Raw genomic sequence first — 21369 nt, forward strand, 5'->3', positions numbered from 1 at the left:
CTATAATAATGTCAGTCGGGAATGCCACAAATTGTGCCAAATGTAAAGGAAAGAGGTGCAAGATAGAATTGTCCCTCCCACCCACTCTGATGTGGGATATTAAAAAGGACATGCATAGTTTAACAAACCGAGCACTTTAGCCACTAGCACTGACACTTTCGTGGATGAACTCCTTGGTTTGTTTGGGCCCCCACAAAACATTTTTTGGAAGGACTACCTTCAATTATTAAGGAGGAGGTTGATGATGAGGGTGTTGGTGGTGAAGATTGTATGTGCTGGTCCAAACTGCTGGTAGCTGATACTAGACTGCTTGTTATTAATTGACAAATTATTATAATTTTGTTAAACAAATTGCATGAACTCGCTGCAAATGACATAACAGGGAGGAGCTGCCTAGATGGTTAACGTCCCTTCCTCTGCTAACTTTGGCTTTACAAATGGAGCAGATGCTTCACAACTGTTGTCAGAATTTAGATTAAACTAATTCCACACCCAAGACGTTGCTTTTCTGGCTTTCTTAGCAAGAACTGCTGCCACTGGTGGCTGATTTACGCAAACCACATCCTCTTCATCAACATCCACATTAGCGTCAGATAGGACACAAATTTCCCCCTCATCCTCCTTTTGCACTTCCTCCACACTATCATCCTAATTTTTTATTATTTCACCATCTAATACTAGCACAGCCGTCATGGCGTCAGTGATCTGCTGTGAAACTGGGTGACAGCTGTTATACTTACTTCCTCTTTCAAAGGACTGTTTAATAGTCAATTGTTTTTTTTTAAATTACTTCCGATCACAAATGAGGATGTTGATGATGATGCAGGTGTTGGTGTTGGAGATTGAAGGCGCTTGGATCCCACAGAGAGGGAGCAGGTAGGTGACACTGGACTTGCTATGTTTTGAGTTTTGGAACTTGGCGACATACACATTGATATTTGATGAATGCGCTCCAAGTGACGTAACAAGGAGGAGGTTCCTAGGTGGTTTAGGTCCCTCACTCTACTCACTATTGCTTTGCAATGGTTACATACGACTTGACAACTGTTGTCCGGATTGAGGTGGAAATAATTCCACACTTGAGAAGTGGATTTTTTTGTCTTTTGGTAACAATGGGCTTTGGCTTTTTCAATCCATGGGCAACAGCTGTTGCCTTACTTAAACAAAGGACATTCTCAAAAAGAAAGGCCAAGGCCTTATCCTTTCCTTGCCACTTCGTGTAGTGAATGGTATATTGCCAATTTTCTGTTTATCTAAAGGCAAATTTCACAGAGGACAAGGAAGTTTACGGCCTTGCACTGCTGGCGGCAGCTGCAACATGTGGTTCTTGGCCTTGCTCTCCTGTCATGTGACAGCCCTCCATATTTTCTGCAGTCTTGAAGCAGTTGTGTTGCATTCTCGACTTGCTAGATCTTGTGCGGCTAAGCCTAACACGCACAGACAATTATTAGAAAAAAAAACAATTGATTTTTATTTTTTTTCAGCTCCAGAACTTGGGCCCAGAGCACAGAGTGATACTGACTGGAGTTGGGCAGCACTAGGTTGCATTGCCGACTTGCTAGATCTTGTGCGGCTAAGTCTAACACGCACAGACACACAGACAATTATTAGAAAAAAAGACAATTATTTTTATTGTTTTTTTGCTCCAGTACTTGGGCCCAGAGCAGCGATTGATCCTGACTGGAGTCGGGCAGCACTAGGTTGCGTTGCCAACTTTCTAGATTTTGTGCGGCTAAGCCTAACATGCACAGACACAAAGACAATTATTAGAAAAAAAGACAATTGATTTTTATTGTTTTTATGCTCCAGAACTTGGGCCCAGAGCAGCGATTGATCACGACTGGAGTTCGGCAGCACTAGGTTGCAAGTTGCATTGCTGGCTGATTCTTGTGCGGTTAAGCCTAACACGCGCACACACACAGAAATATATTACACTAAAAGACACTTTTATTTTTTTATTTTTTTACAATATATATATATTTTTTGGGGGAGTCCAGAACTTTGGCCCAGATGGACGCAGCACCAGCCCAGATGATTCTGCACCAACCCAGATGGACACAGCAGACAGCAGAGCACCAGCCCAGAATGGATCAGCACTCAGCAGTACCAGCCCAGAATGGATCAGCACTCAGCAGTACCAGCCCAGAATGGATCAGCAGTGCACCAGCCCAGGACACAGGACACAGCAGACAGCAGAGCACCAGCCCAGAATGGATCAGCACTCAGCAGTACCAGCCCAGAATGGATCAGCAGTGCACCAGTCCAGGACACAGCGGCAGCACAGCACACAGCACCACTCTACCAGCCCTACACTACCCACCCTCCCTGTTCGGTCTTCACAGCCGGAGTGAAATGGCGTCCGCCACTTGGTCCCTGTATACTACATTGATCATAAAGACGTAAGCTTGCGAACCGCAAGATTTCCGACTCTATAGTTTTGCCTTGTTTTGAGATCCGAGTCAGGTGGGAATCTCCGAGCCTGCTTGGATCCGACTCGGATCTGCAAAATTCGGGTGGGCTTGGTTCTCTGAGAACCGAACCCGCTCATCCCTATTAAGAACCAATTCAGTTTTTCTACAACTATGAAAAACCTGTGTGGTGACCACCGACTGACATTGTGCACCTTCCTACGCATGTCTTCTTTGTCTGTGAATACAGTCATTGGGGCGATTCGAATGTGGACGACAGACATAAAGTGCTGTTGGAATGGTAGCACTTTGTGAGTACTAACATTGTAAATTTTTACTATAGGTGTTCTTGGCACTGTTGGGGAACCGTAATCTATTGTGAAATTGATTGAGGCCTCCCTAGTTAGGGTTGTCAGCTCAACCCTTTAATAAGGGACTCATATGAATTACACAAATTCTGTGACTGGCTGACTTCATGGCCCCATTTCACCTGGATTTAATCAGTCACAGAACCTATGTAATGAACATGTTTTCCTTATTAAAGGTATGATCTGGCATACTCTCAGTACTCATAAGCAGCTGCGCCGGATCCAGGTAAAGAAGAAGGGGACATAGCCTAATCATGGGAGGCCTGGTCACACCCCCTTAGGGGGAAAAAATAAACATTTTTGCACTGCCGCATCGTGGCGCTGACCGCATGGGAGGGGGGCACTGTGAGCCCCTTAGCCCGGCTCATAGTCAGTGGGGGGCGCGATCAGTGTGCTTGCTCCCCCCACAGGCATAGGAGACTGTGCTGCGGCTGCCACTTAGCAGTCTCCTAGTGCAGCCCAGCACACAGCAGCGTGTGCTGATCTGCTTTGATGTAAGAGGGAGGGGGGCATCGCCGGACCCAAGCTCCGTCAGGCCCCTCCAGCAAGCCCGGGTACCCGCCCCCCCCCCCCCTCTCGGCGGCCATGCTCATGAGAGGTTTTGTTATAATGGAACATTGTTTAAGAAAAAAACAAAAACAGTTATACTATACAACGTGAAGTATGTAACTTCTCACATACATTTACAGAACTTACAATGTTTTGAACTGTATTTATAATTGTATACAGCTATGTGAATGTCCTTACAATAGTGTTTTTTGAATAATGGAACTTGTAGAATAGGTTTAGTGGCCCTGTAATGAAAAATATTCAACAAACATTTACTATTATATAGAATACTCACATCACATTGTTTGTTTACATAAAAAAGGATATCAACCTCTGGCATTAATACAACATTTCAAAATGTGAAATTATATGGAAGCCTTTGTAGAAATTAGCTAAATTATGTAATTCAACTAGTTAACTAAGGGCCTATTTTTTATTATTATTGTTATTATTCTTTATTTTTATGGTACCACAAGGGTTCCACAGCACCTTTACAAGTGATCAAAACAAGAAAACAGTGACTTACAGTAAAATACAATGCAGGACAAGGACATGGTTTAAAAACCTTGCTGCATCAGCAGTCATTACACTCAAATAGGCAGCATGGTGACAGCAACCAAGGGTTGGGTGCTGTTGTAGGGAGTATATGATAGTACAGGTAACAGAAAGGAGAAGCACATGAGGGAAGAGGGCCCTGCTCGTGAAAGCTTACATTCTATTTATCATGGTTGCAGTGGGTGTCCATAAAAAGTATAATTCTATATCCCTGCAAATGGCAGCAATAAAGAATGTCTTTTTGGGGTAATTTAGTGCTATCCTTTTGCCACAGGGACTTGGTGGTGGTGATGGGAGGCTTGTGGGTCAATCTCTGAAGCTTGTTTTTCGGAACTTGATTGATTGGGATATGCAGTGACCTGTGTTAAGGCCCCCATACATCAGCAATCAATCTGCAAATCACTGGAAAAGATCTGTAATGTATGGGCGCAGATTGCTAAATTGGGAAATCCTAAAATCGGGCAATAAATCTTCTAATTGTTCAATTGTGGTTTTCAGATTGCTGATGTATGGGGGCCTTTACTTAGCTGATTGCAGGAGATATCCTGAAATTAACTTTTGGTAAATAGCAGTGATACTAAAATCATGCGCAGACTGCTGTATCTATGTGATTTTTCACAGGTGAAAAGCTGCATAAATAGGCTCCTTCATCTTTCCAGCATGCTCTCTTTCCTTGTCAATGGCAGTTGTCATTGTTGAAAAGCTCAACTGGGAAAGTTGATATTTCTTTCTTCTTAATGAAATAGGAAAATTAGTATGAGAGGTTGCAAGAGCCTAATGAGAGCCGGCACAAGGTTAAGTGGTGCAGATATATACGTGGGCACCACCTCATAGGGAGCTCTGAGCCTGATTCAGAGCCGGACGCTCTTTCAGATCGCTCGCTCTGAATCAGGGCCCTCCCCCTCTTTATTTAGAGCGGCCTCCTGGCCACTTGCATAACTGTGGGCAATCACCCAAAGCTATAGCGAGCGGCCATTATGATGGTCACGATGGTCAAGACCATCGCGACCATCGAGCTTGCAACGAGACCCTTGTGGTAGGGTCTCGTTGCCGCAAGCCCTGGAGTGCTTTTGGCTCTATCAGAGCCAAAAGCACTCCCACTATCACTTGTGATGTCAGTGGGGCCGGCCCCAGACGGTAGGCGTTCCCATGGAAACACCTCTGTCTGGGCAGCCACGCCCCCGGCACACCCACCAAAGGAGGCGTGCTGTCAATCAACATCGACAGCATGCCCCCTTTGGTGCGAGACCCATAACGACGACTTGCCCATCGCTATGCGGGTCTCGCGCATGCGCACGACGGAGCCGACTCCCTCGTGCGCATGTGCACTTGGCCAACATCGACCCGCTTGCGAGCGCTCGCGAGCGGGTCTGAATCAGGCCCTCAGTGCGGCCACTGCCAGGATAATGACTGGCGGCAACCACCGGCAGCAGCACATTCGCAGTGCCAAACACAGTAGCAAAAAAATCACTCCACTGTGTTTGACATCGACAGTGTGTCCAACTCAGAATTAGCCCCTGTGTGTTTTTACATGTATTTTTATGTATAGTATTAATTATAGATGTTGTTTGATTGGGGGTGGTGGTAGGGGGGGTTGCTGTCGCTCCAAAATTTTGTGCACAGGGTGTTAGTAGGCCTGGGACCGGGTCTAATTCCAGTGATGCCCGAGGTTTCATTCCAAATTGTTTAATAGATAAGCTGTGCTTTTATATTTTGGTTTATAAGGAGTATTTGGCTATTTTATTTGTGATGAATTTTTCAAAGATTATCTCCTAAATAAATTATTACACGTTATACCACATAGCATTTTGACAAATTTGCAGTGAAAGCCAGAGTATGATCTACCAATGCATTCTATGTGCATGCTTTAACATATAAATGTCATTTCTAAAGCTGGCCACACACTAGAACAACTTACATCCAACCATCCAACTAGTTGATTGGTTGGAATGAAAATCTGGTAAGTGATGAAAGCAAATGACAATCAGCAATTTGCTCCCAAACGCCAGAAAATGGACAAAAACTGTTTGTTAAATGTTTGATCTAAACAATTTATTGAAACAACAGTTTTTGTCCATTTTCCCGCATTTGGGATCAAATTGCTGATTGTCATTTGCTTTCATCCCTAACCAGATTTTCATTCCAACCAAACTACTAGTTGGCTGGTTGGACAGATAATCTTTAGATGTGTGGCCAGCTTAAGGGTTAGTTGTCTCTTTATTGCAATTTATTTTCACATTTTAAACACAGAAGTGAAAATGATGTATAACAGATTATTGTCAGCTTGAATTTGAGATTGCTTGATACTTCATTTGTTGGAAATATGTGTGTACAGGTGCGGTGGTATGGCAGAGTTATGTTCGCACCAAAGGAATGCCTTATCACTACAGGCAGGCCTGTTGCTTAACCAAATGAATGGTTTATTTTGGTTAAGTGTTGTACAGCCATATTCACTGTGATACACCGGTTACTATGAAGCGAAGCAGCGTTTGATGCACCTCACCAGCTGGTAAGTGTATATTGCAATAAGGTAGCGGTGCAGGGTGCTGGGTAGTATCTCATGTCTCTGATGGAGCTATGTGAGAGACGTCCGTCTCCCACTATGTAATTCTTACACAGTAACAAGATGGCGCTGCGCATGTGCAGTACGAAGTGAACTCGGTGGCCATCTTGGATCAGGGAATGAAGCCTCCCTGGAGATACTTTAAGCATTGAGTCTGCACAGAAGCGCACTCCACTATCAACACTATTTAATCTCAGCCTTTCAACTAATCCCAAGAAAATGAACGAAACAGTTATATTTGTTTAAATATGGAGAGGGCTACTGCACTGTCTCCATGGTGCTCCTTTTGGCCTTTATCAAGATGGCTGCTGGTTTGGTCTTCTGCGCATGCATGGTGCATCTTGTAACATAGGACCCACGTGGAACCAGCCAATGAGTGGCCGCTACATGTAAAGCGGCCGCTGATTGGCTAGCGGCCCATGAGAAATAACAGATGATTTAGCTCATCTGACATTTCGCGAGGTGTAAGTGTATGTAACAGCATATACTGTACTTCCATATGTTCGGCCTGGTTTGGGTAAGTCGGTTTGTTGTTTTAACAAGACCCTGGATGCTACGGCGAGCAGCGCCAGGATGGAGGTGAGTATAGGATCTTTTTTGCAGGTCATTCCACACGGATTTCTACATACGAGAAGAGGACAGACCGGCTGGTACAGGTAAGTATGTGTGATTGAGGTATGTGTGTAATAACTTGTACTATGGCCCTGATTAAGAGCCGCTCGTAAGCGGCCGCTCGTTCGTTCTGACCGATGTTCACACATCTGCGCATGCGTATGGATTTTAATACGCATGCGCGAACCAGTCAGTGCGGCCGAAAATCATTTGTTCGCAATATAGCGAATGCCTGCTATTTTGAGTGACAGAAGGAGGCATATGTGGATGGTAACAGGGGAAAGTGCTTGAAAACGGGGGTGTGGAATTCGAACGCAGGCGTGCTTAACGGTCAAAACGGGCGTTTTAAGGGAGTGCATAATTAATACAGCAGCGTCATTGACCACGTCACTAGGTTTTTTTTTACTCAGAACTGCTCGCAAAGTAGCGGTTGAAAAAAACCAGCCACAAGAATAGCGAGCAGTTCATACGCTGTTCGATGTACTCGATTAATCTAATAAATAGCGGACATGACGTGTGGTGCGAGCGGCAAGGGGGCGTATTTTTCAAAATTACAACCGCAAGTTTTGCTCGCTCGTTAAGACTTAGAGGCGTGAACAGACCGCAATTAGCGAACGGTTCATTTGAATAGCCACCCCTTGTTTTAGAACGAACGACCGCAAATAGCGAGCGGCTCTAAATGAGGGCCTATATACGGTGTGTATGTTGTGTCTTTATTTAACTATTTATTTTACAGTGGAGGTACGGGTGCCGGCCGCCTGCTGGCACTTGTAGTTTCACAAGTGGCAAAGAGCAGGCATGCTGGCACCTGTAGTTCCACTGTAAAATACAATAGTTTTCTTTGATTTTACACTTCATTACACTTCATTAACCCCATACCCACAGGCCAGGGGTGCGGGGAAGAGCCCTGGGGTTTACACCAAGCCTGGGGTTTTGGGAGAGGGGGGACCCCTTCTTGTGGGAGTCCCCACTTCCCCTGAGATCCCCGGCTTGGCCTGACCAGCTTGGGGTGAGAATGCTTTGGCCCTGGAGACCTGGTTGTGGCATTACATTGGCATTGGGTCCAGTGCTGGTTTATATTTAAAACCAGGACTGGCCCTGCAGCCTAAATTACGATGGAACCCTACTTGTTTTGTTCTCCATAATTTTTGTCAACCAGGGCTGGTTGACAAGTCAGGGGTTGGTTATGGCTTTTGGGGGGGGACGGACCCTACGTAATTTCTTTTTAAATAAAAACCCTTTACATTAGGTATACAGGCAGAAACATACACAAAACACACTGATCTGTGTATGTTTCTGGCAAACTCGCAGTGAGTTTGCTACAATCTCACCCGAAACTGTAAACTCCAATCTTAGGAGTTGCATGTTTTTCATGAAAAGTACATCCTAGTTTGGCCGATGTTGAGTTTTTTGAGTTTGCTATGGAACTCTGGGCCTGATGCAGACCCGCTTGCGAGCGCTGAACGCTCGCAAGCGGGTCGATGTTGGGCCAGTGCGCATGCGCACGACAGACCCGGCTCCGTCATACGCATGCGCAAGACCCAGATAGCGACGGGTAAGCTGTCGCTATGGATCTCGCTACAAAGGGGGCGTGCTGTCGATGGTGAGTGACAGCACACCCCCTTTGGTGGGCGTGCCGGAGGCGTGGCTGGCCAGACAGAGGCATTCCCATGGGAACGCCTACCGTCTGGGGCCGGCCCGACTGACATCACAAGTGATGTCAGTGGGAGTGCTTGCGGCAGACGAGACCCTACCACAAGGGTCTCGTCGCAAGCCCGATGGTCGCGATGGTCTTGACCATCTCGACCATCTTTTTGGCCGCTCGCTATAGCTGTGGGTGGTCACCCACAGCGATGCGAGCGGCCAGGAGGCCACTCTAAAATTCAAAGGGACGGCCCTGATTCAGAGCGAGCGTTCTGTCAGAGCGTGCGGCTCTGAATCAGGGCCTCTCTTCCAAACTCACTCGAGTTTGTCTTTAGTAAATTTGTGAGGAAAAACATGCCTAAACTCACATTACATTGCATACTTGATTCTTAATAATTTTACCCCAAGGAGTGCTGAAACTTTAATGTTTGTTTATTTTATGCTATGTGCCTGTATGTGTGCAGGTCTAAACTCACGTATGATAAGTTGCAGTGTCTGCTACCATTAAAAAGACACTGCTTTACCTAGTACTTGCCTGTCTGAATGCCTCATTTCAATACCCTGTTTTACATATGGTGGCCTGTACGGGGACCTCTGCACTGCTTTGTGGCATGCATACGCCAGCCACTTCCAGCGTGACAAAGGAACTGACAAGACAGAACGTTCAGCATACGTTACACAAGGCACTCCAACAGCTCAGGTTTTAGAGATATTTATGGTTGAGCAAAGGGGAGAAGAAAAGGCGCCAGCAGCATTCCAAATAAGGCACTGGCCGCAAGCCAATCACAGCTCGCGGAACGGCAGTCAATCAGGAGTGGCTACTCAAGATTGGCTGCAGGTCCATGAGCTGTGATTGGCTCGCAGCCTTCTCTGAAATGTGCCATCCCAGTTCAGCCAGCAGCCAGCCTTCTCTGCCCTGTGCCCCCTAAGTCCAGCCAGCCTTCCCTGGCCTGTGCCCCCCTAGTCCAGCCAGCCTTCCCAGCCCTGTGCCCCTACCAGTCCAGCCTTTCCAATCCTGTGTCCCCCCATGTCCAGCCTTCCCTTCCTTGCCCTGTGCCCCCCCATTAAGGTCCAGCCTGCCCTGTGCCACCCCTCCATCATTTCTAGGTCTACCTCTCCCTGTCCTGCACTTCCCTTTCCTTCTGGCTTTTTATGTGGGTATGGCTTTTTCAATGAATTTTATGTGGATCCCGCTATTTCATTATATTTTATGTGGATCCAACTATTTCAATGTATTTTATGTGGAATGTGGCTATTTCAATGTATTTTATGTAGCTCCGGCTCTCTATCTATCTATCTATCTATCTATCTATCTATCTATCTATCTATTTATCTATATATTAGATATAATATATATATTAGAATTGATGTTGCGTTCCTTAAATATTTAGTATAAATTCAGTTTTTTTGGGTGTGGGAATTTGCAGCAGTTATCTCCCTCGTATTAGTTTATTTGTATAGTTACATATATTATAATAGAAGTTAGATTGTCATGTTATAATAACAACCACCCCACAGCCCAAACTTTGAGAATGTTTAAACTGTTTTACGCACCAATTGATTCCCCAACCCAGATATAGCTCCACCCACATTATGCACAGCTCAGCCTACCTGTGGTCAAGCATGGATATCTTTAAAACCTGGGCTGTTAGCATACGCGCACGTATGGGGGGTTTCCGAGTACCTAGAACTCACCCCTGCCCGTTGCTCCATCGCCGAGTAGCAATATAACAATATTACTTTTTATTTTTTTTGGAAAGAGACCTGTTATACTGGCTGGGCTGGCTGTTGGGGGACCTGCAGCGCACAGCCCCTCCCAGTCAGTTTCGCGCACCGGCAATCACATTGTGAGAGGATGAGAGCTGCTGCCGGGTGACAGTATTCCACTATTCCCAGCGCTCTTTCCCGGAGCCACACGCCGTAGGTGGGGCCCAGGGGGGTGGGGGGGAATTTAGTAAATTATGCCATTTATTTGGCTCTGCATTCGTGTTTTTAGGTGAGCGCCGTGGTGCGAGTGTGTGGCAGTGTGCGTGTCTGTGTCACTGTGTGTGTGTATCTGTCTGTGTCATGCATGCATTGTGCACCTTAGCACCACTCTGACAACACCCTGCCATGAGTCAGCAGTGTAGCACATAATCCCTGTCTGTATAAATACCAGGTTAGTTAAAAAAAATTCAGCAATAGATGATACAGGGACAGTGGCGGTTCTAGGGGCGGGCTAACAGGGCCGTCGCCCGGAGCGCGGGCCCCTAGAGGGCGCCACTGAGTCCCCAGGAGGAAGAGAAAAAAAAATCCCAGAAAAAAAAACGTGCCGGTCCCCCCCCCCCCCGCTAGCTGCCGCAGGGAGGCTTCATTTGCCGGGCGCCCTCTGATATTTGTTATCAGAGGGCACCCACCTCCCTCCCTGCAGCGGCAGCCAAAAGACGGAGCTCGCTCCTGAGCTCCGGCTTCCGGCAGAGAGCACTATGGGAGGTACGTCGTGATGTCATGACGTCCCTCCCATAGATCCGTGATGGAGCCGTAATCAGACCGGATGACAGTGGACGGAGGAGCGGGGCTTAAGGTAAGTATTGTGTTTTGTTTTTTAATTGTTTTTTTTTTTCAGAAGCGCCAGCACTGGGGGGGATTTCTATTGGGGGCATTACTACTAGGGTCACGACTAAAGGGGGGCATTACTAATGGGGGCATTACAACAGTGGCCACTACAAATGGGGGCATTAATATAGGGGGCATTACTACTGGAGGCACTACAATAGGGGGCATTACTACAGTGGACACTACTAATGGGGGCATTACTACTGGAGGCACTACAATAGGGGGCATTACTACAGTGGACACTACTAATGTGGGCATTATAGGGGGCATTAGTACTGGAGGCACTACTATAGGGGTCATTACTACAGTGGACACTACTATAGGGGGCATTACTACAGTGGACACTACTAATGGGGGCATTACTACTGGAGGCACTACTATAGGGGTCATTACTACAGTGGACACTACTAATGGGGGCATTCTTACTGTGGGCACTACTATAGGGGGTATTACTGGGGACACTACTAATGTGGGCATTACAACTGTGGGCACTATTATAGAGACATTACTACTGTGGGCACTACTAATGTGGGCATTACAACTGTGGGCACTATTATAGAGGCATTACTACTGTGGGCACTACTATTGGGGGCACTACGATAGGGGACATTACAAATGGGGGCACTACTATTGGGGGCCTTAACACTGTGGACATTACCACTGCGGGCACTACTAATGAAGGCACTGTATGGGCGGCACCACTTATTGGGCCATTGTGTAAGGGGCACCACTGCTGTGGGCATTGTATAGGGGGCACTACTGCCATGGGCATTGTATTAGGGGCACTACTACTGTGGGCCTTGTGTATAAGGGGCACTAATTTGGGCATTGTGCAAAAGGGGCACCACTGTGTGGCGTAACTTGAATTGAGTATAATGTATTATAAAGGGAATTACTGTGTGTGGCACAATGTATTATACAGGGCATTACGGTGTGTGACATAATGTATTACACAGGGCATTACTGTGTGTGGCATAATGTATTATACACGGCATTACTGCGTATGGCATAATGTATTATACAGATTATACAGGGCATTACTGCATGTGGCATAATGTGTTATAAAGGTCATTACTGTGTGTGGCATAATGTGTTATAAAGGGCATTACTGCGTGTGGCGTAATGTGTTATAAAGGGCATTACTGTGCAAGGAGCATTACTGCACCTGGCAATTATTTGCCACGAGGGGAGAGCTTGGGGGAAGCCCAGCACCTTCGTAAGGCATGCCCCACAGTGTGATGAATTGGGGGTGTTCCGCAAGGACACGCCCCCTTTCCGGAGGTTCGCGCACAGAGGAACGCCATCTAAATTTTATTTATTTTGGGGAGGGGGGCGCCACTGGGAACTTTCGCTCTGAGCTCCGCGATGTCTGGAACCGGCCCTGTAGAGGAGTCTATTTACTAAGCAGCGTTAGGAGACAGAGTGAAAAGTGATGTCAGTGATAAGGTGCCAGCCAATCAGCTCCCAACTGTCATTTTTCAAACACAGCCTGTGAGATGACAGTTGGGAGATGATTGGCTGGCACCTTATCACTTTCTTATAACTTTTCACTCGGTCTCCTATCACTGCTTAGTAAATAGACCCCACAGTCTACTTGTCCCTGCTGACCCAGTGATTTCTCACATGGGCAACATGTACTCCACTGATGAGATGTTTCCAATAAAAAAGCAGGAACCAGCAGAGGGACAGCAGGTGTGTGCAAGACATAGGGGAACCCAGCACACTTGTGAACACTCATCCTAAGGTAAGCAAACTCAAAATTGATTCCAGTTTTGGGTGGAATTGTCCTTTAAATGTAGTCAAGGCATCTTACAACACAGAGTTAGACCAAGCATGTGTGAATGCTAAGGGGGGAGGGGAGACGGTGGGGGGCGGCGGGCAGGCATATGATGGTGGTATTGCTGTCTGTCTGTGGAGGGGTGGTTCTGGGGTGGGAATGGCTGTGTGCTGTCTGTGTATAGGGGGGTGAAGTTACATACTTTAATTTCTGATGGCAGCCCTGGTTAATGCATTTTTTTTACTAGCGTTTACCTGTGGCTTCGCTCACACGGATGTCTATTATTGCTCAGCAGTAACCAATTATTTGGAACCCCCCCTTTCAAAATCCTGCATTTGCCACTGGTTAGGGTGTCTTGAGGACCAAGCTTGGGAACCTCTGCTATAGTATTTATACTAATATTATAAGAACGTTGTGTCTGTTTGTTCCAAGTTGGCGTAAAAACTACTGAACCGATTTTAATAAAAACTGCATCACTTTGTAGTAGAAACTCCTAGAAATAACCTGCACTTTGTTTCAAGTTAACCACTTAACTGACAAGTTTTTTTTCTAAAAACCGCTCCAAAATTGTCGTTTTTCTTTTTAGTGAATTAGGTGAGGAACATCCATTTTAACTTATTTAAAATGGTTTAGTCCAAAAAAAAAAAAGAATATTTTTTTAAAAAAATCGTTTTTTCAAATACTGGAACATTGGAACCACCATCGGAACATCGGAAACATCGCGACGTTCAATTTGAGACCGGATCCAGGCACCAGGTACGTAAGGGGAGTGAGGGGGGGAGTTTACTTACTTTTCCCCAGCGGCTGCTCAGTTCTGCAGGCGCTGGGTAGGGGGTCCTGCTTTGCTGACCGATCAGCAGTGATCAGCAGCACAGCAGACAGAGGGGGAGAGGGTGCTGGCAAGCAGAGGGACCGGAAGGAGCAGCAGTTGCGGGAAGATTCTCTTCCTGCAGCAGCCCTCATGTTCATGTTCAAAATTTTATGTCCAGTACAGATAAAGAACTGCCTGGTGTGAACAGAGGGCCTGATTCAGAGCCGGACGCTCTGACCAGAGCGCTCGCTCTGAATCAGGGCCCTCCTACATGAAAGTGGAGCTGCCTCTTGGACGCTCGCATAGCTGTGGGTGACCACCCACAGCTATAGCAAGCGTCCATGATGATGGTCGCGATGGTCAAGACCATCGCGACCATCGGGCTTGCGACGGAGACCCTGCGGTAGGGTCTCGCTGCCGCAAGACCTGGAGTGATTTTGGCTCTATCAGAGCCAAAATCACTCCCACTGACATCACTACTGATGTCAGTGGGGCCGGCTTCAGACGTTAGGCGTTCCCATGGAAACGCCTCCGTCTGGCAGCCACGCCCCCGGCACGCCCACCAAAGGGGGCGTCGCTGGCTGGGTCTCGCGCATGCGCACGACGGAGCTCCCTCCGTCGTGTGCATGCACAGTAGCGCACCATCGACCCGCTTGCGAGCGTCCTGCGCTCGCGAGCGGGTCTGAATGACCCCCCGAAGCTTACGTCCATGCCAGGCAAGTGGTTAAAGCTGAGCAATAACAAAAACAAAATTTATTGACATCATCAATGCAAGAGATAGGTGTGGCACTATACGCGTGGCAAGTGAAGGGTGCTTTGGGCCTGCATTCACTTGAATAGGATATACAGTATAGCAGTCTGTGTACAGGGCCCACAGTGACATTGGTGTAAGTGGTTAGTGAAGGCACTGCGGCCATCAGTCTGTATAGCGCTGCTGGTCATGTGAGCCACTCCAGCGACAGGGCCACTATGCAAAGCAATACAACTATACACATCAAATAAAAAAATGTGGTCAGCATTAATTTTATTGTGGGCAACGCCACGGGCAACAGCTAGTATGCAATATTATGTATTTATACATAAAACAGGAGTGTACTTGTTTCTAACATACTATTTATTTTGAGTTGATTGTAATTTATATAATTATTTTTGGCGCTGACTCTGAGCTTAAACTGTGTAGTTAGATCAAAGGATTAATTTTCGAAAAACAGTTTCAGATTAAAGTAATTTTTTAGTATGTATGTCTTTATTTAGCTGTACCCTTTTAATTGTGCCAAACTTAGAAAACTGGATTCTCAATTATTTCGGGTAACAAACTAACTGAGGCTCTCAAGTTTCTAAAACAGGATTTACTTTTTTGATGAAAGGCTTACAGTATGCTAAGAAGAGGAAATAGACTTATTAATTACATTAGACATATACTGTAATTTAGCGACTCACAATTGTTAACACCATGTGTTGATATGCTATGGAGAAAACACATTGTCACAGTTGATATATGAAAGCCATGATGCTTCATTCTATGTACTGATTTTCATACGTTAATGAAACCAATTTTAAAAAGTGTTAATGGAATGCACAGTTATTTATTAAGATCAATGCTGACCAATGAAGCATCTACATAGTGACAACACTTTTAACTTACAGACACCAACCAATTTGGCACTTCTGCCAATAAACAAGTGTGAGACCTTTTTGATGTGTATATAATATTTGAATGGGTTCTGATAGTAAAACCATGATGTTAAACTTGTTTGTAATATAGCTTCTAAAGTTGAGAGCAGGTGAAGTTAAAAGTGGGTGGCAATAATTAGGGTATTATGGTGACACCCAACCACCCAGATTCTGTGTGATATTTGTACGTCAGTCAGTAACTTCGATGTACAGTGCATCATTAAGTGGGTACGGGGAGTATGATTTAAAATATTGTTTTCCTGCATATTTCTGGATATATTTTGTTGCCTAATGCTGGGCATACACGGCAAGATAAAAAGTCTGTCAGACCGACAGACATTTTATCTGGCCGGCTGCCAGCCGCAGATGTCCGCGGCATACACTGTGAGAGAAATCTCACAGTGTATAGCCCGACATCTGCGCTCCGCCCCCGGGGGAGGAGACAATTCCCTGTTCCTTCCATAGGAAGGAACACAGGAAATGTCTGTCGGCCGCACTGGGCATACACTGCCCGATGCGGTCGACAGTTACCGGGTAAATAACGCATGGGAAGGGGATGCTGGACAATCCAGCATGCCCGACCGAGCAATATTTAACCCTCGGTCGCCCCCCCCACGCTACAATTATCGCGGCGATCCTCCGATATCGGGCGGATCGTCCCGATAATTGCAGCGTGTATGGCCAGCATAAGTTATATTTTATGCATCTGATGCATTGCCACAATATAGTTACATGTGGCACTGTTGGCCCAGTAATCTTACTATAACTACTGTTGCTATTGTGAGAAAACATAATAATTGTTTCAATACAGTTCTGTTAAGTTCCACAAAACAATTCAACAATTAATCTGAAATCTGACTCAGGGCCTGATTCAGCAAGGAGCGCAAAAGAGAAAACGCACGTACTAGGCCAATGTTTTTGCACTGCGTGTGCGCGAACTAGTCTGTGCAATGGGGTTATGGTACGCAGACTACACGCAGTGCGTACACATACCCATCCAATATTGATTGACAGGAAGTGCCGTTTGTGGGTGGTGACGGGGGGTTGTCAGGCAAACGCAGGCGTTATAACCCTGTTATAGGGGCGTGCGTAATTAAGGCAGTGCGGTGGCATACGCAGCCATACCGTAAGCTGTACACAGGAGCAGCCAAATTCCTGCGGCAGGTCAGATCAACCACTATTGTGCGTATGGGTCCGATGGTTCTCGATGTTACCGATATCTTGCGTACTGATCAGGCTGTGAGTAAAAGGGAGATGGGTGGTTTAATATGGGGCTGGATGTCTGCATCTTGTGCTATGGTCTCTGTGCGTATGCATTGATTAGCATATTCTCGTAGTGGACGGGTGCGTGCATCTGCTAGCGTGCGTTCCTTGCTGAATCAGGCCCTCAGTCTCAATATTATTCCTTTTACCAATAATTGCAGTCAAAATGTAGCCATCTACTCCTTGAATTTTCAATTGGTAGAAGGAGGTTAAACTATATATACTAATCTAGAAAAATCTGCTGTATAAATTGTGTCAGCCGGCAAACATTATTCTACTGTATATATTAAATCCACCGACAATCATTAATGGGTGTATTTACTAAGCTTTTTTTCATATAATTATGTAGAAACCGCAATTTCTGCATAATTTGATGTATTGTTGCTATGCTCTAATAGCCCAATGAAGGATATTTTACAACTGCTGCCCCTGCAAGTTTATTTTAGTACATAGAGGGGATATTTGTGCTATAAAATGAAAAATCCTGTCACGCTACAGACCAGTGGCGGATATTACCTAGGGGCTGCTGGACTGCAGTCCCCCCCAGTAAAAACCAGGCTAGCAGCAGTCATGGCCAGAGCAAGGTTTCTTGCACCCTAGGCATAGCTTCAGCCTTGCGCCCCCCCCCTTCCCTGGGATAGCTACACAAGCCCTTATACAGTGCCCCCAGTAGTGGTCCTCTATGCAGTGCCCACAGTAGTACCCCTTATACAGTGCCCCCAGTAGTAGTCCCCCCTATGCAGTGCCCCCAGTACTGGTCCTCCCTATGCAGTGCTAGCAGTAGTGCCAGCAGTAGTGGTCTCCCCTATACAGTGCTCCCAGTAGTGGTCCCCCCTATGCAGTGCCCCTTATATAGTGCCCCCAGTAGTAATGCCCCCTATGCAGCACCCCCAGTAGTATTCCCCCCTATGCAGTGCCCTCAGTAGTGCCCCTTATATAGTGCCCCCAGTAGTAATCTGCCCCAGGCAGCTCCCCCAGTAGTAGTCCCCCTATGCAGTGCCCCTTATATAGTGTGCCCAGTAGTCAACCCCCCTATGCAGTGCCCCCAGTAGTGGTCCCTCCGATGCAGTGCCCTTCTATAGTGCCCCCAGTAGTAGTTTTCCCCTCTCCTCAGCAGTGCCAGACAAAGACACACACAAAAAAACAAAACACTTACCTGAATCCCCGCTCCTGCACCCTCCGCCATCCACTCCTCCATCCTCCCAGCCGGCCCACTCTGCATTGTGGGAGAGACATCATGACGTCTCTCCCATCACCCACTGCGGGAGCTGGAAGATGGAGCTCATGTGTGAGCTCCAGCCCGGCTGCGGCAGTGAGCACAGCAGACAATGAGAGTCTGTCTGACTCTCATTGGCTGCTAAAACAAACACCGCCGGTGGCTGTGTGTTTGACTGTGTAGTGCGGACCTAGTGGTAGCGCCGGCCCTGGCAGCAGTGGTAGTGACTTCCCATTGGAAGCACTCCCCTGCTATAACGACAGCCCTATCTGACCCATAGGGGCTGCAGCTAATGCAGCCCCTAAAAGCCAGCCTGTTTGCTAGCCTAGCAGCAGCTCTGGGCTTAAGCTATGCCCCCTGATTTAGGCCACATCTCCCACAGCCACCAGCCTTAAGCCCCACCTCCCGTTGATCTCAGCTGTCAATCACCAGGATGGCAAGGGAGGATGTGCACTGCTGACTCCCCGACCAGACAGGTAAGGAGCCGTCACTGCTACAGACTATAATAATTGTGGCACTTAGGCCCCTAAATCCTTAAAAAGTGTTTAAAAATGCAATCTGAAATAATTCCACTGTACTAGTCATTACTTGTTATATACGTATTACTGTCCACAGTTGTTCTTGCTCCCCAATTGTCAAAGCACCTCATACGAAGGAAAACTGGAACAGTATCAAATTCTCACAAACACTATTTTGCAATTAAGTGTTTAGATGAGTTAGTGTAACAGGAGTTCACCTTACTCTAGATGATACTATTTCCTTCTTCTGAGATACCTGATTATGACAGTATATGAACTGAAGTGCCCCCACCCAAGCTTTAAAAGGAATGGATGATGTAAAGGCTGGCTTGGATCAACCCTTAATCAAATATTCTAATATGAATAGACAAATAACATATGCTCCACCAAATGGTCAGATATACATTCAAAGTGACAAATTAATAAAAGAAACAGAATGAGATTTATTTATTGTTCAGGACCTCCGTAGGAATGGTGATCATCAAACCTAATAGTTAACTTACAGTTTCTGCATAAGTACCCTTTTCTCATCCCTAAAAGCGTTCTGATGTACCTATTACTGGTTCCCAGCTATGTGTTCCCTAACTTCACATTCCCCATACACACCCTTACTCACTTTACGCACAACAACAGAAATATGAGGCTATGGCCCTCATTCAGAGCCACTCGCTAGCGGCAGTACGCTCGTTCCGAGCGATGTTCGCACATCTGCGCATGCGTACGGTTTTTAGTACGCATGCGCGAACCAGTCAGTGCGGCCGAAAATCGTTGGTACGCAATATAGCGAGGGCCTGCTATTTTGAGTGACAGAATGAGGCGTATGTGGGTGGTAACAGGGGAAGGTGCTTGAAAACGGGGAGTGGAGATCCGAACGCAGGCGTGCTTAAAGGTCAAAACGGGCGTTTTAAGGGAGTGCATATTTAATACAGCAGCGTCAATGACCACGTCACTTGGTTTTTTTTAACTCAGAACTGCTCGCAAAATAGCGGTTGAAAACACCAACCACAAGAATAGCGAGCAGTTCATACGCTGTACGATGTACTCGATTAATCTATTAAATAGCGGACATGACGTATGGTGCGTGCGGCCAGGGGGCGTTTTTAACAAAAAAACGAGCGTATGTTTTGCTCGCTCGTTCAGACTTAGAGGTGGGAACAGACTGCAATTTGCGAACGGATCATTTGAATAGCCACCCCTTGTTTTTGAACGAACGACCACAAATAGCGAACGGCTCTGAATCAGGCCCTATGTTACCAAGTTAATAACACTTCTTTTCAAAAAATGACTATATTTATATTTTAACTTATAAACCTAAAATGGCCATACCGAGTTATTATTAACAGTCTCAAGTTGGAGTGCACTCTTTTAAATTTGAAATCCGGGCTTGATACCTATTCTATTAATTGTTCCTGAGTATACTTTAGCTAAATTTGCAGTATCCTTTTCTTGAATAGATATTACAAAGTAACCACTAGTTACTGAAGCTGTGGTAAGTCAAGTCTCAAGTTGTCAACAGGCTTTTCCTAAATTGTTAAGTCCGCCAGCTCTTTCCGATGGTTGAACCAGTTGCTTAATGCTGACTAAGTAGTATCTATGCTGGTGGATGATAGATTATAGATGATCCAGGTAGTCCCATCTGATGATTTACCAGTTGAAGATATCTTGCACTGCCTATACTGTACTTGAAGATATAATATTTTACTATCTGCTCTGATAGGTAGGGTACAGGGTGCACACTTGTGGAATTAATTCTGGACACTTTTAGGAAATTTAAAAAAAATTGCATTTAGTCATTATTTCTACATTATAATCACTTATAATTTAGATTCCAACCGAAGTATATGTGAGTATAATTTTTACTATTTATTTTGAAGTTGTTATTTGTCAAATTTCCAGTGAAAAAATTCAGTAAAACCAGTTTCACAGGTATGCTGTTATTACGGAAAAAAAATATGCAATTTCAGCAATACACAAAATTAATATTTCATTGGATATCCTCTGTTATTAAGAACAGCTTTGATCAGAGCCGGATTTAGACCTCATGGGGTCCTAAGCAAGATACCAGTTTGGGGCCCCCTTCCATCAAACAATCCATAGCACTACTGTATATTTTTCATATCCTGATTCATGCCCTTACATTATTTGTTATGTTTCCTCCTTATATTCAAAGATTTAAATGTTACAAACATGGTGTAATGGTTAGCATTACTGCCTCACAGTACTGAGGCCATGGGTTTGATTTCCACCACAGTCCTGTGTGGAGTTTGTATATTCTCCCAGTACTTCCATAGCTTTCCTCCCACACTCCACATATATACTGGTAGGCTAACTGGCTCATAACTAAAAAATTAACCCTAGTGTGTACATATACATGTGTTTAGGGCAGACTAGACAGGCCAAGTTGTTCTTAACTGCCGTCAAATTCTATGTTTAAATATTAGAAACAAATACAAAAGGAATATAACACAGAAAACATTCTAGGGATTTACTGTACATACAATACAGGAACAGCTTTAGTGACCAATGTACAATATACATACATAACTAACGAAAGCAAAAAAATTCTGCAGCGTGGTTTGGCCAGGGATGGGACTGGGAGCAGGATCGGGGTGTGATTGGAGGTGGGGCCTGGAGCAGTGACTACCTGCTGCTCCAGAGTCCCAACAGATGCAGAAGTGATCTCAGCCAACCCGAAACTTCCTGTGAGCCCATCTCACACCTCTGAGTGCAGCATGAGAACATCACTTAAAAGTATGTAAAATAGGAAACTGCACTTTCACCACTAAAACGGCTCCAGCATGTATTTGGTTGTAGTG

Source organism: Taudactylus pleione, unplaced genomic scaffold (genome assembly GCF_031769625.1).
Source record: "Taudactylus pleione unplaced genomic scaffold, aTauple2 ptg000116l, whole genome shotgun sequence".
Lineage (NCBI taxonomy): Eukaryota > Metazoa > Chordata > Amphibia > Anura > Myobatrachidae > Taudactylus > Taudactylus pleione.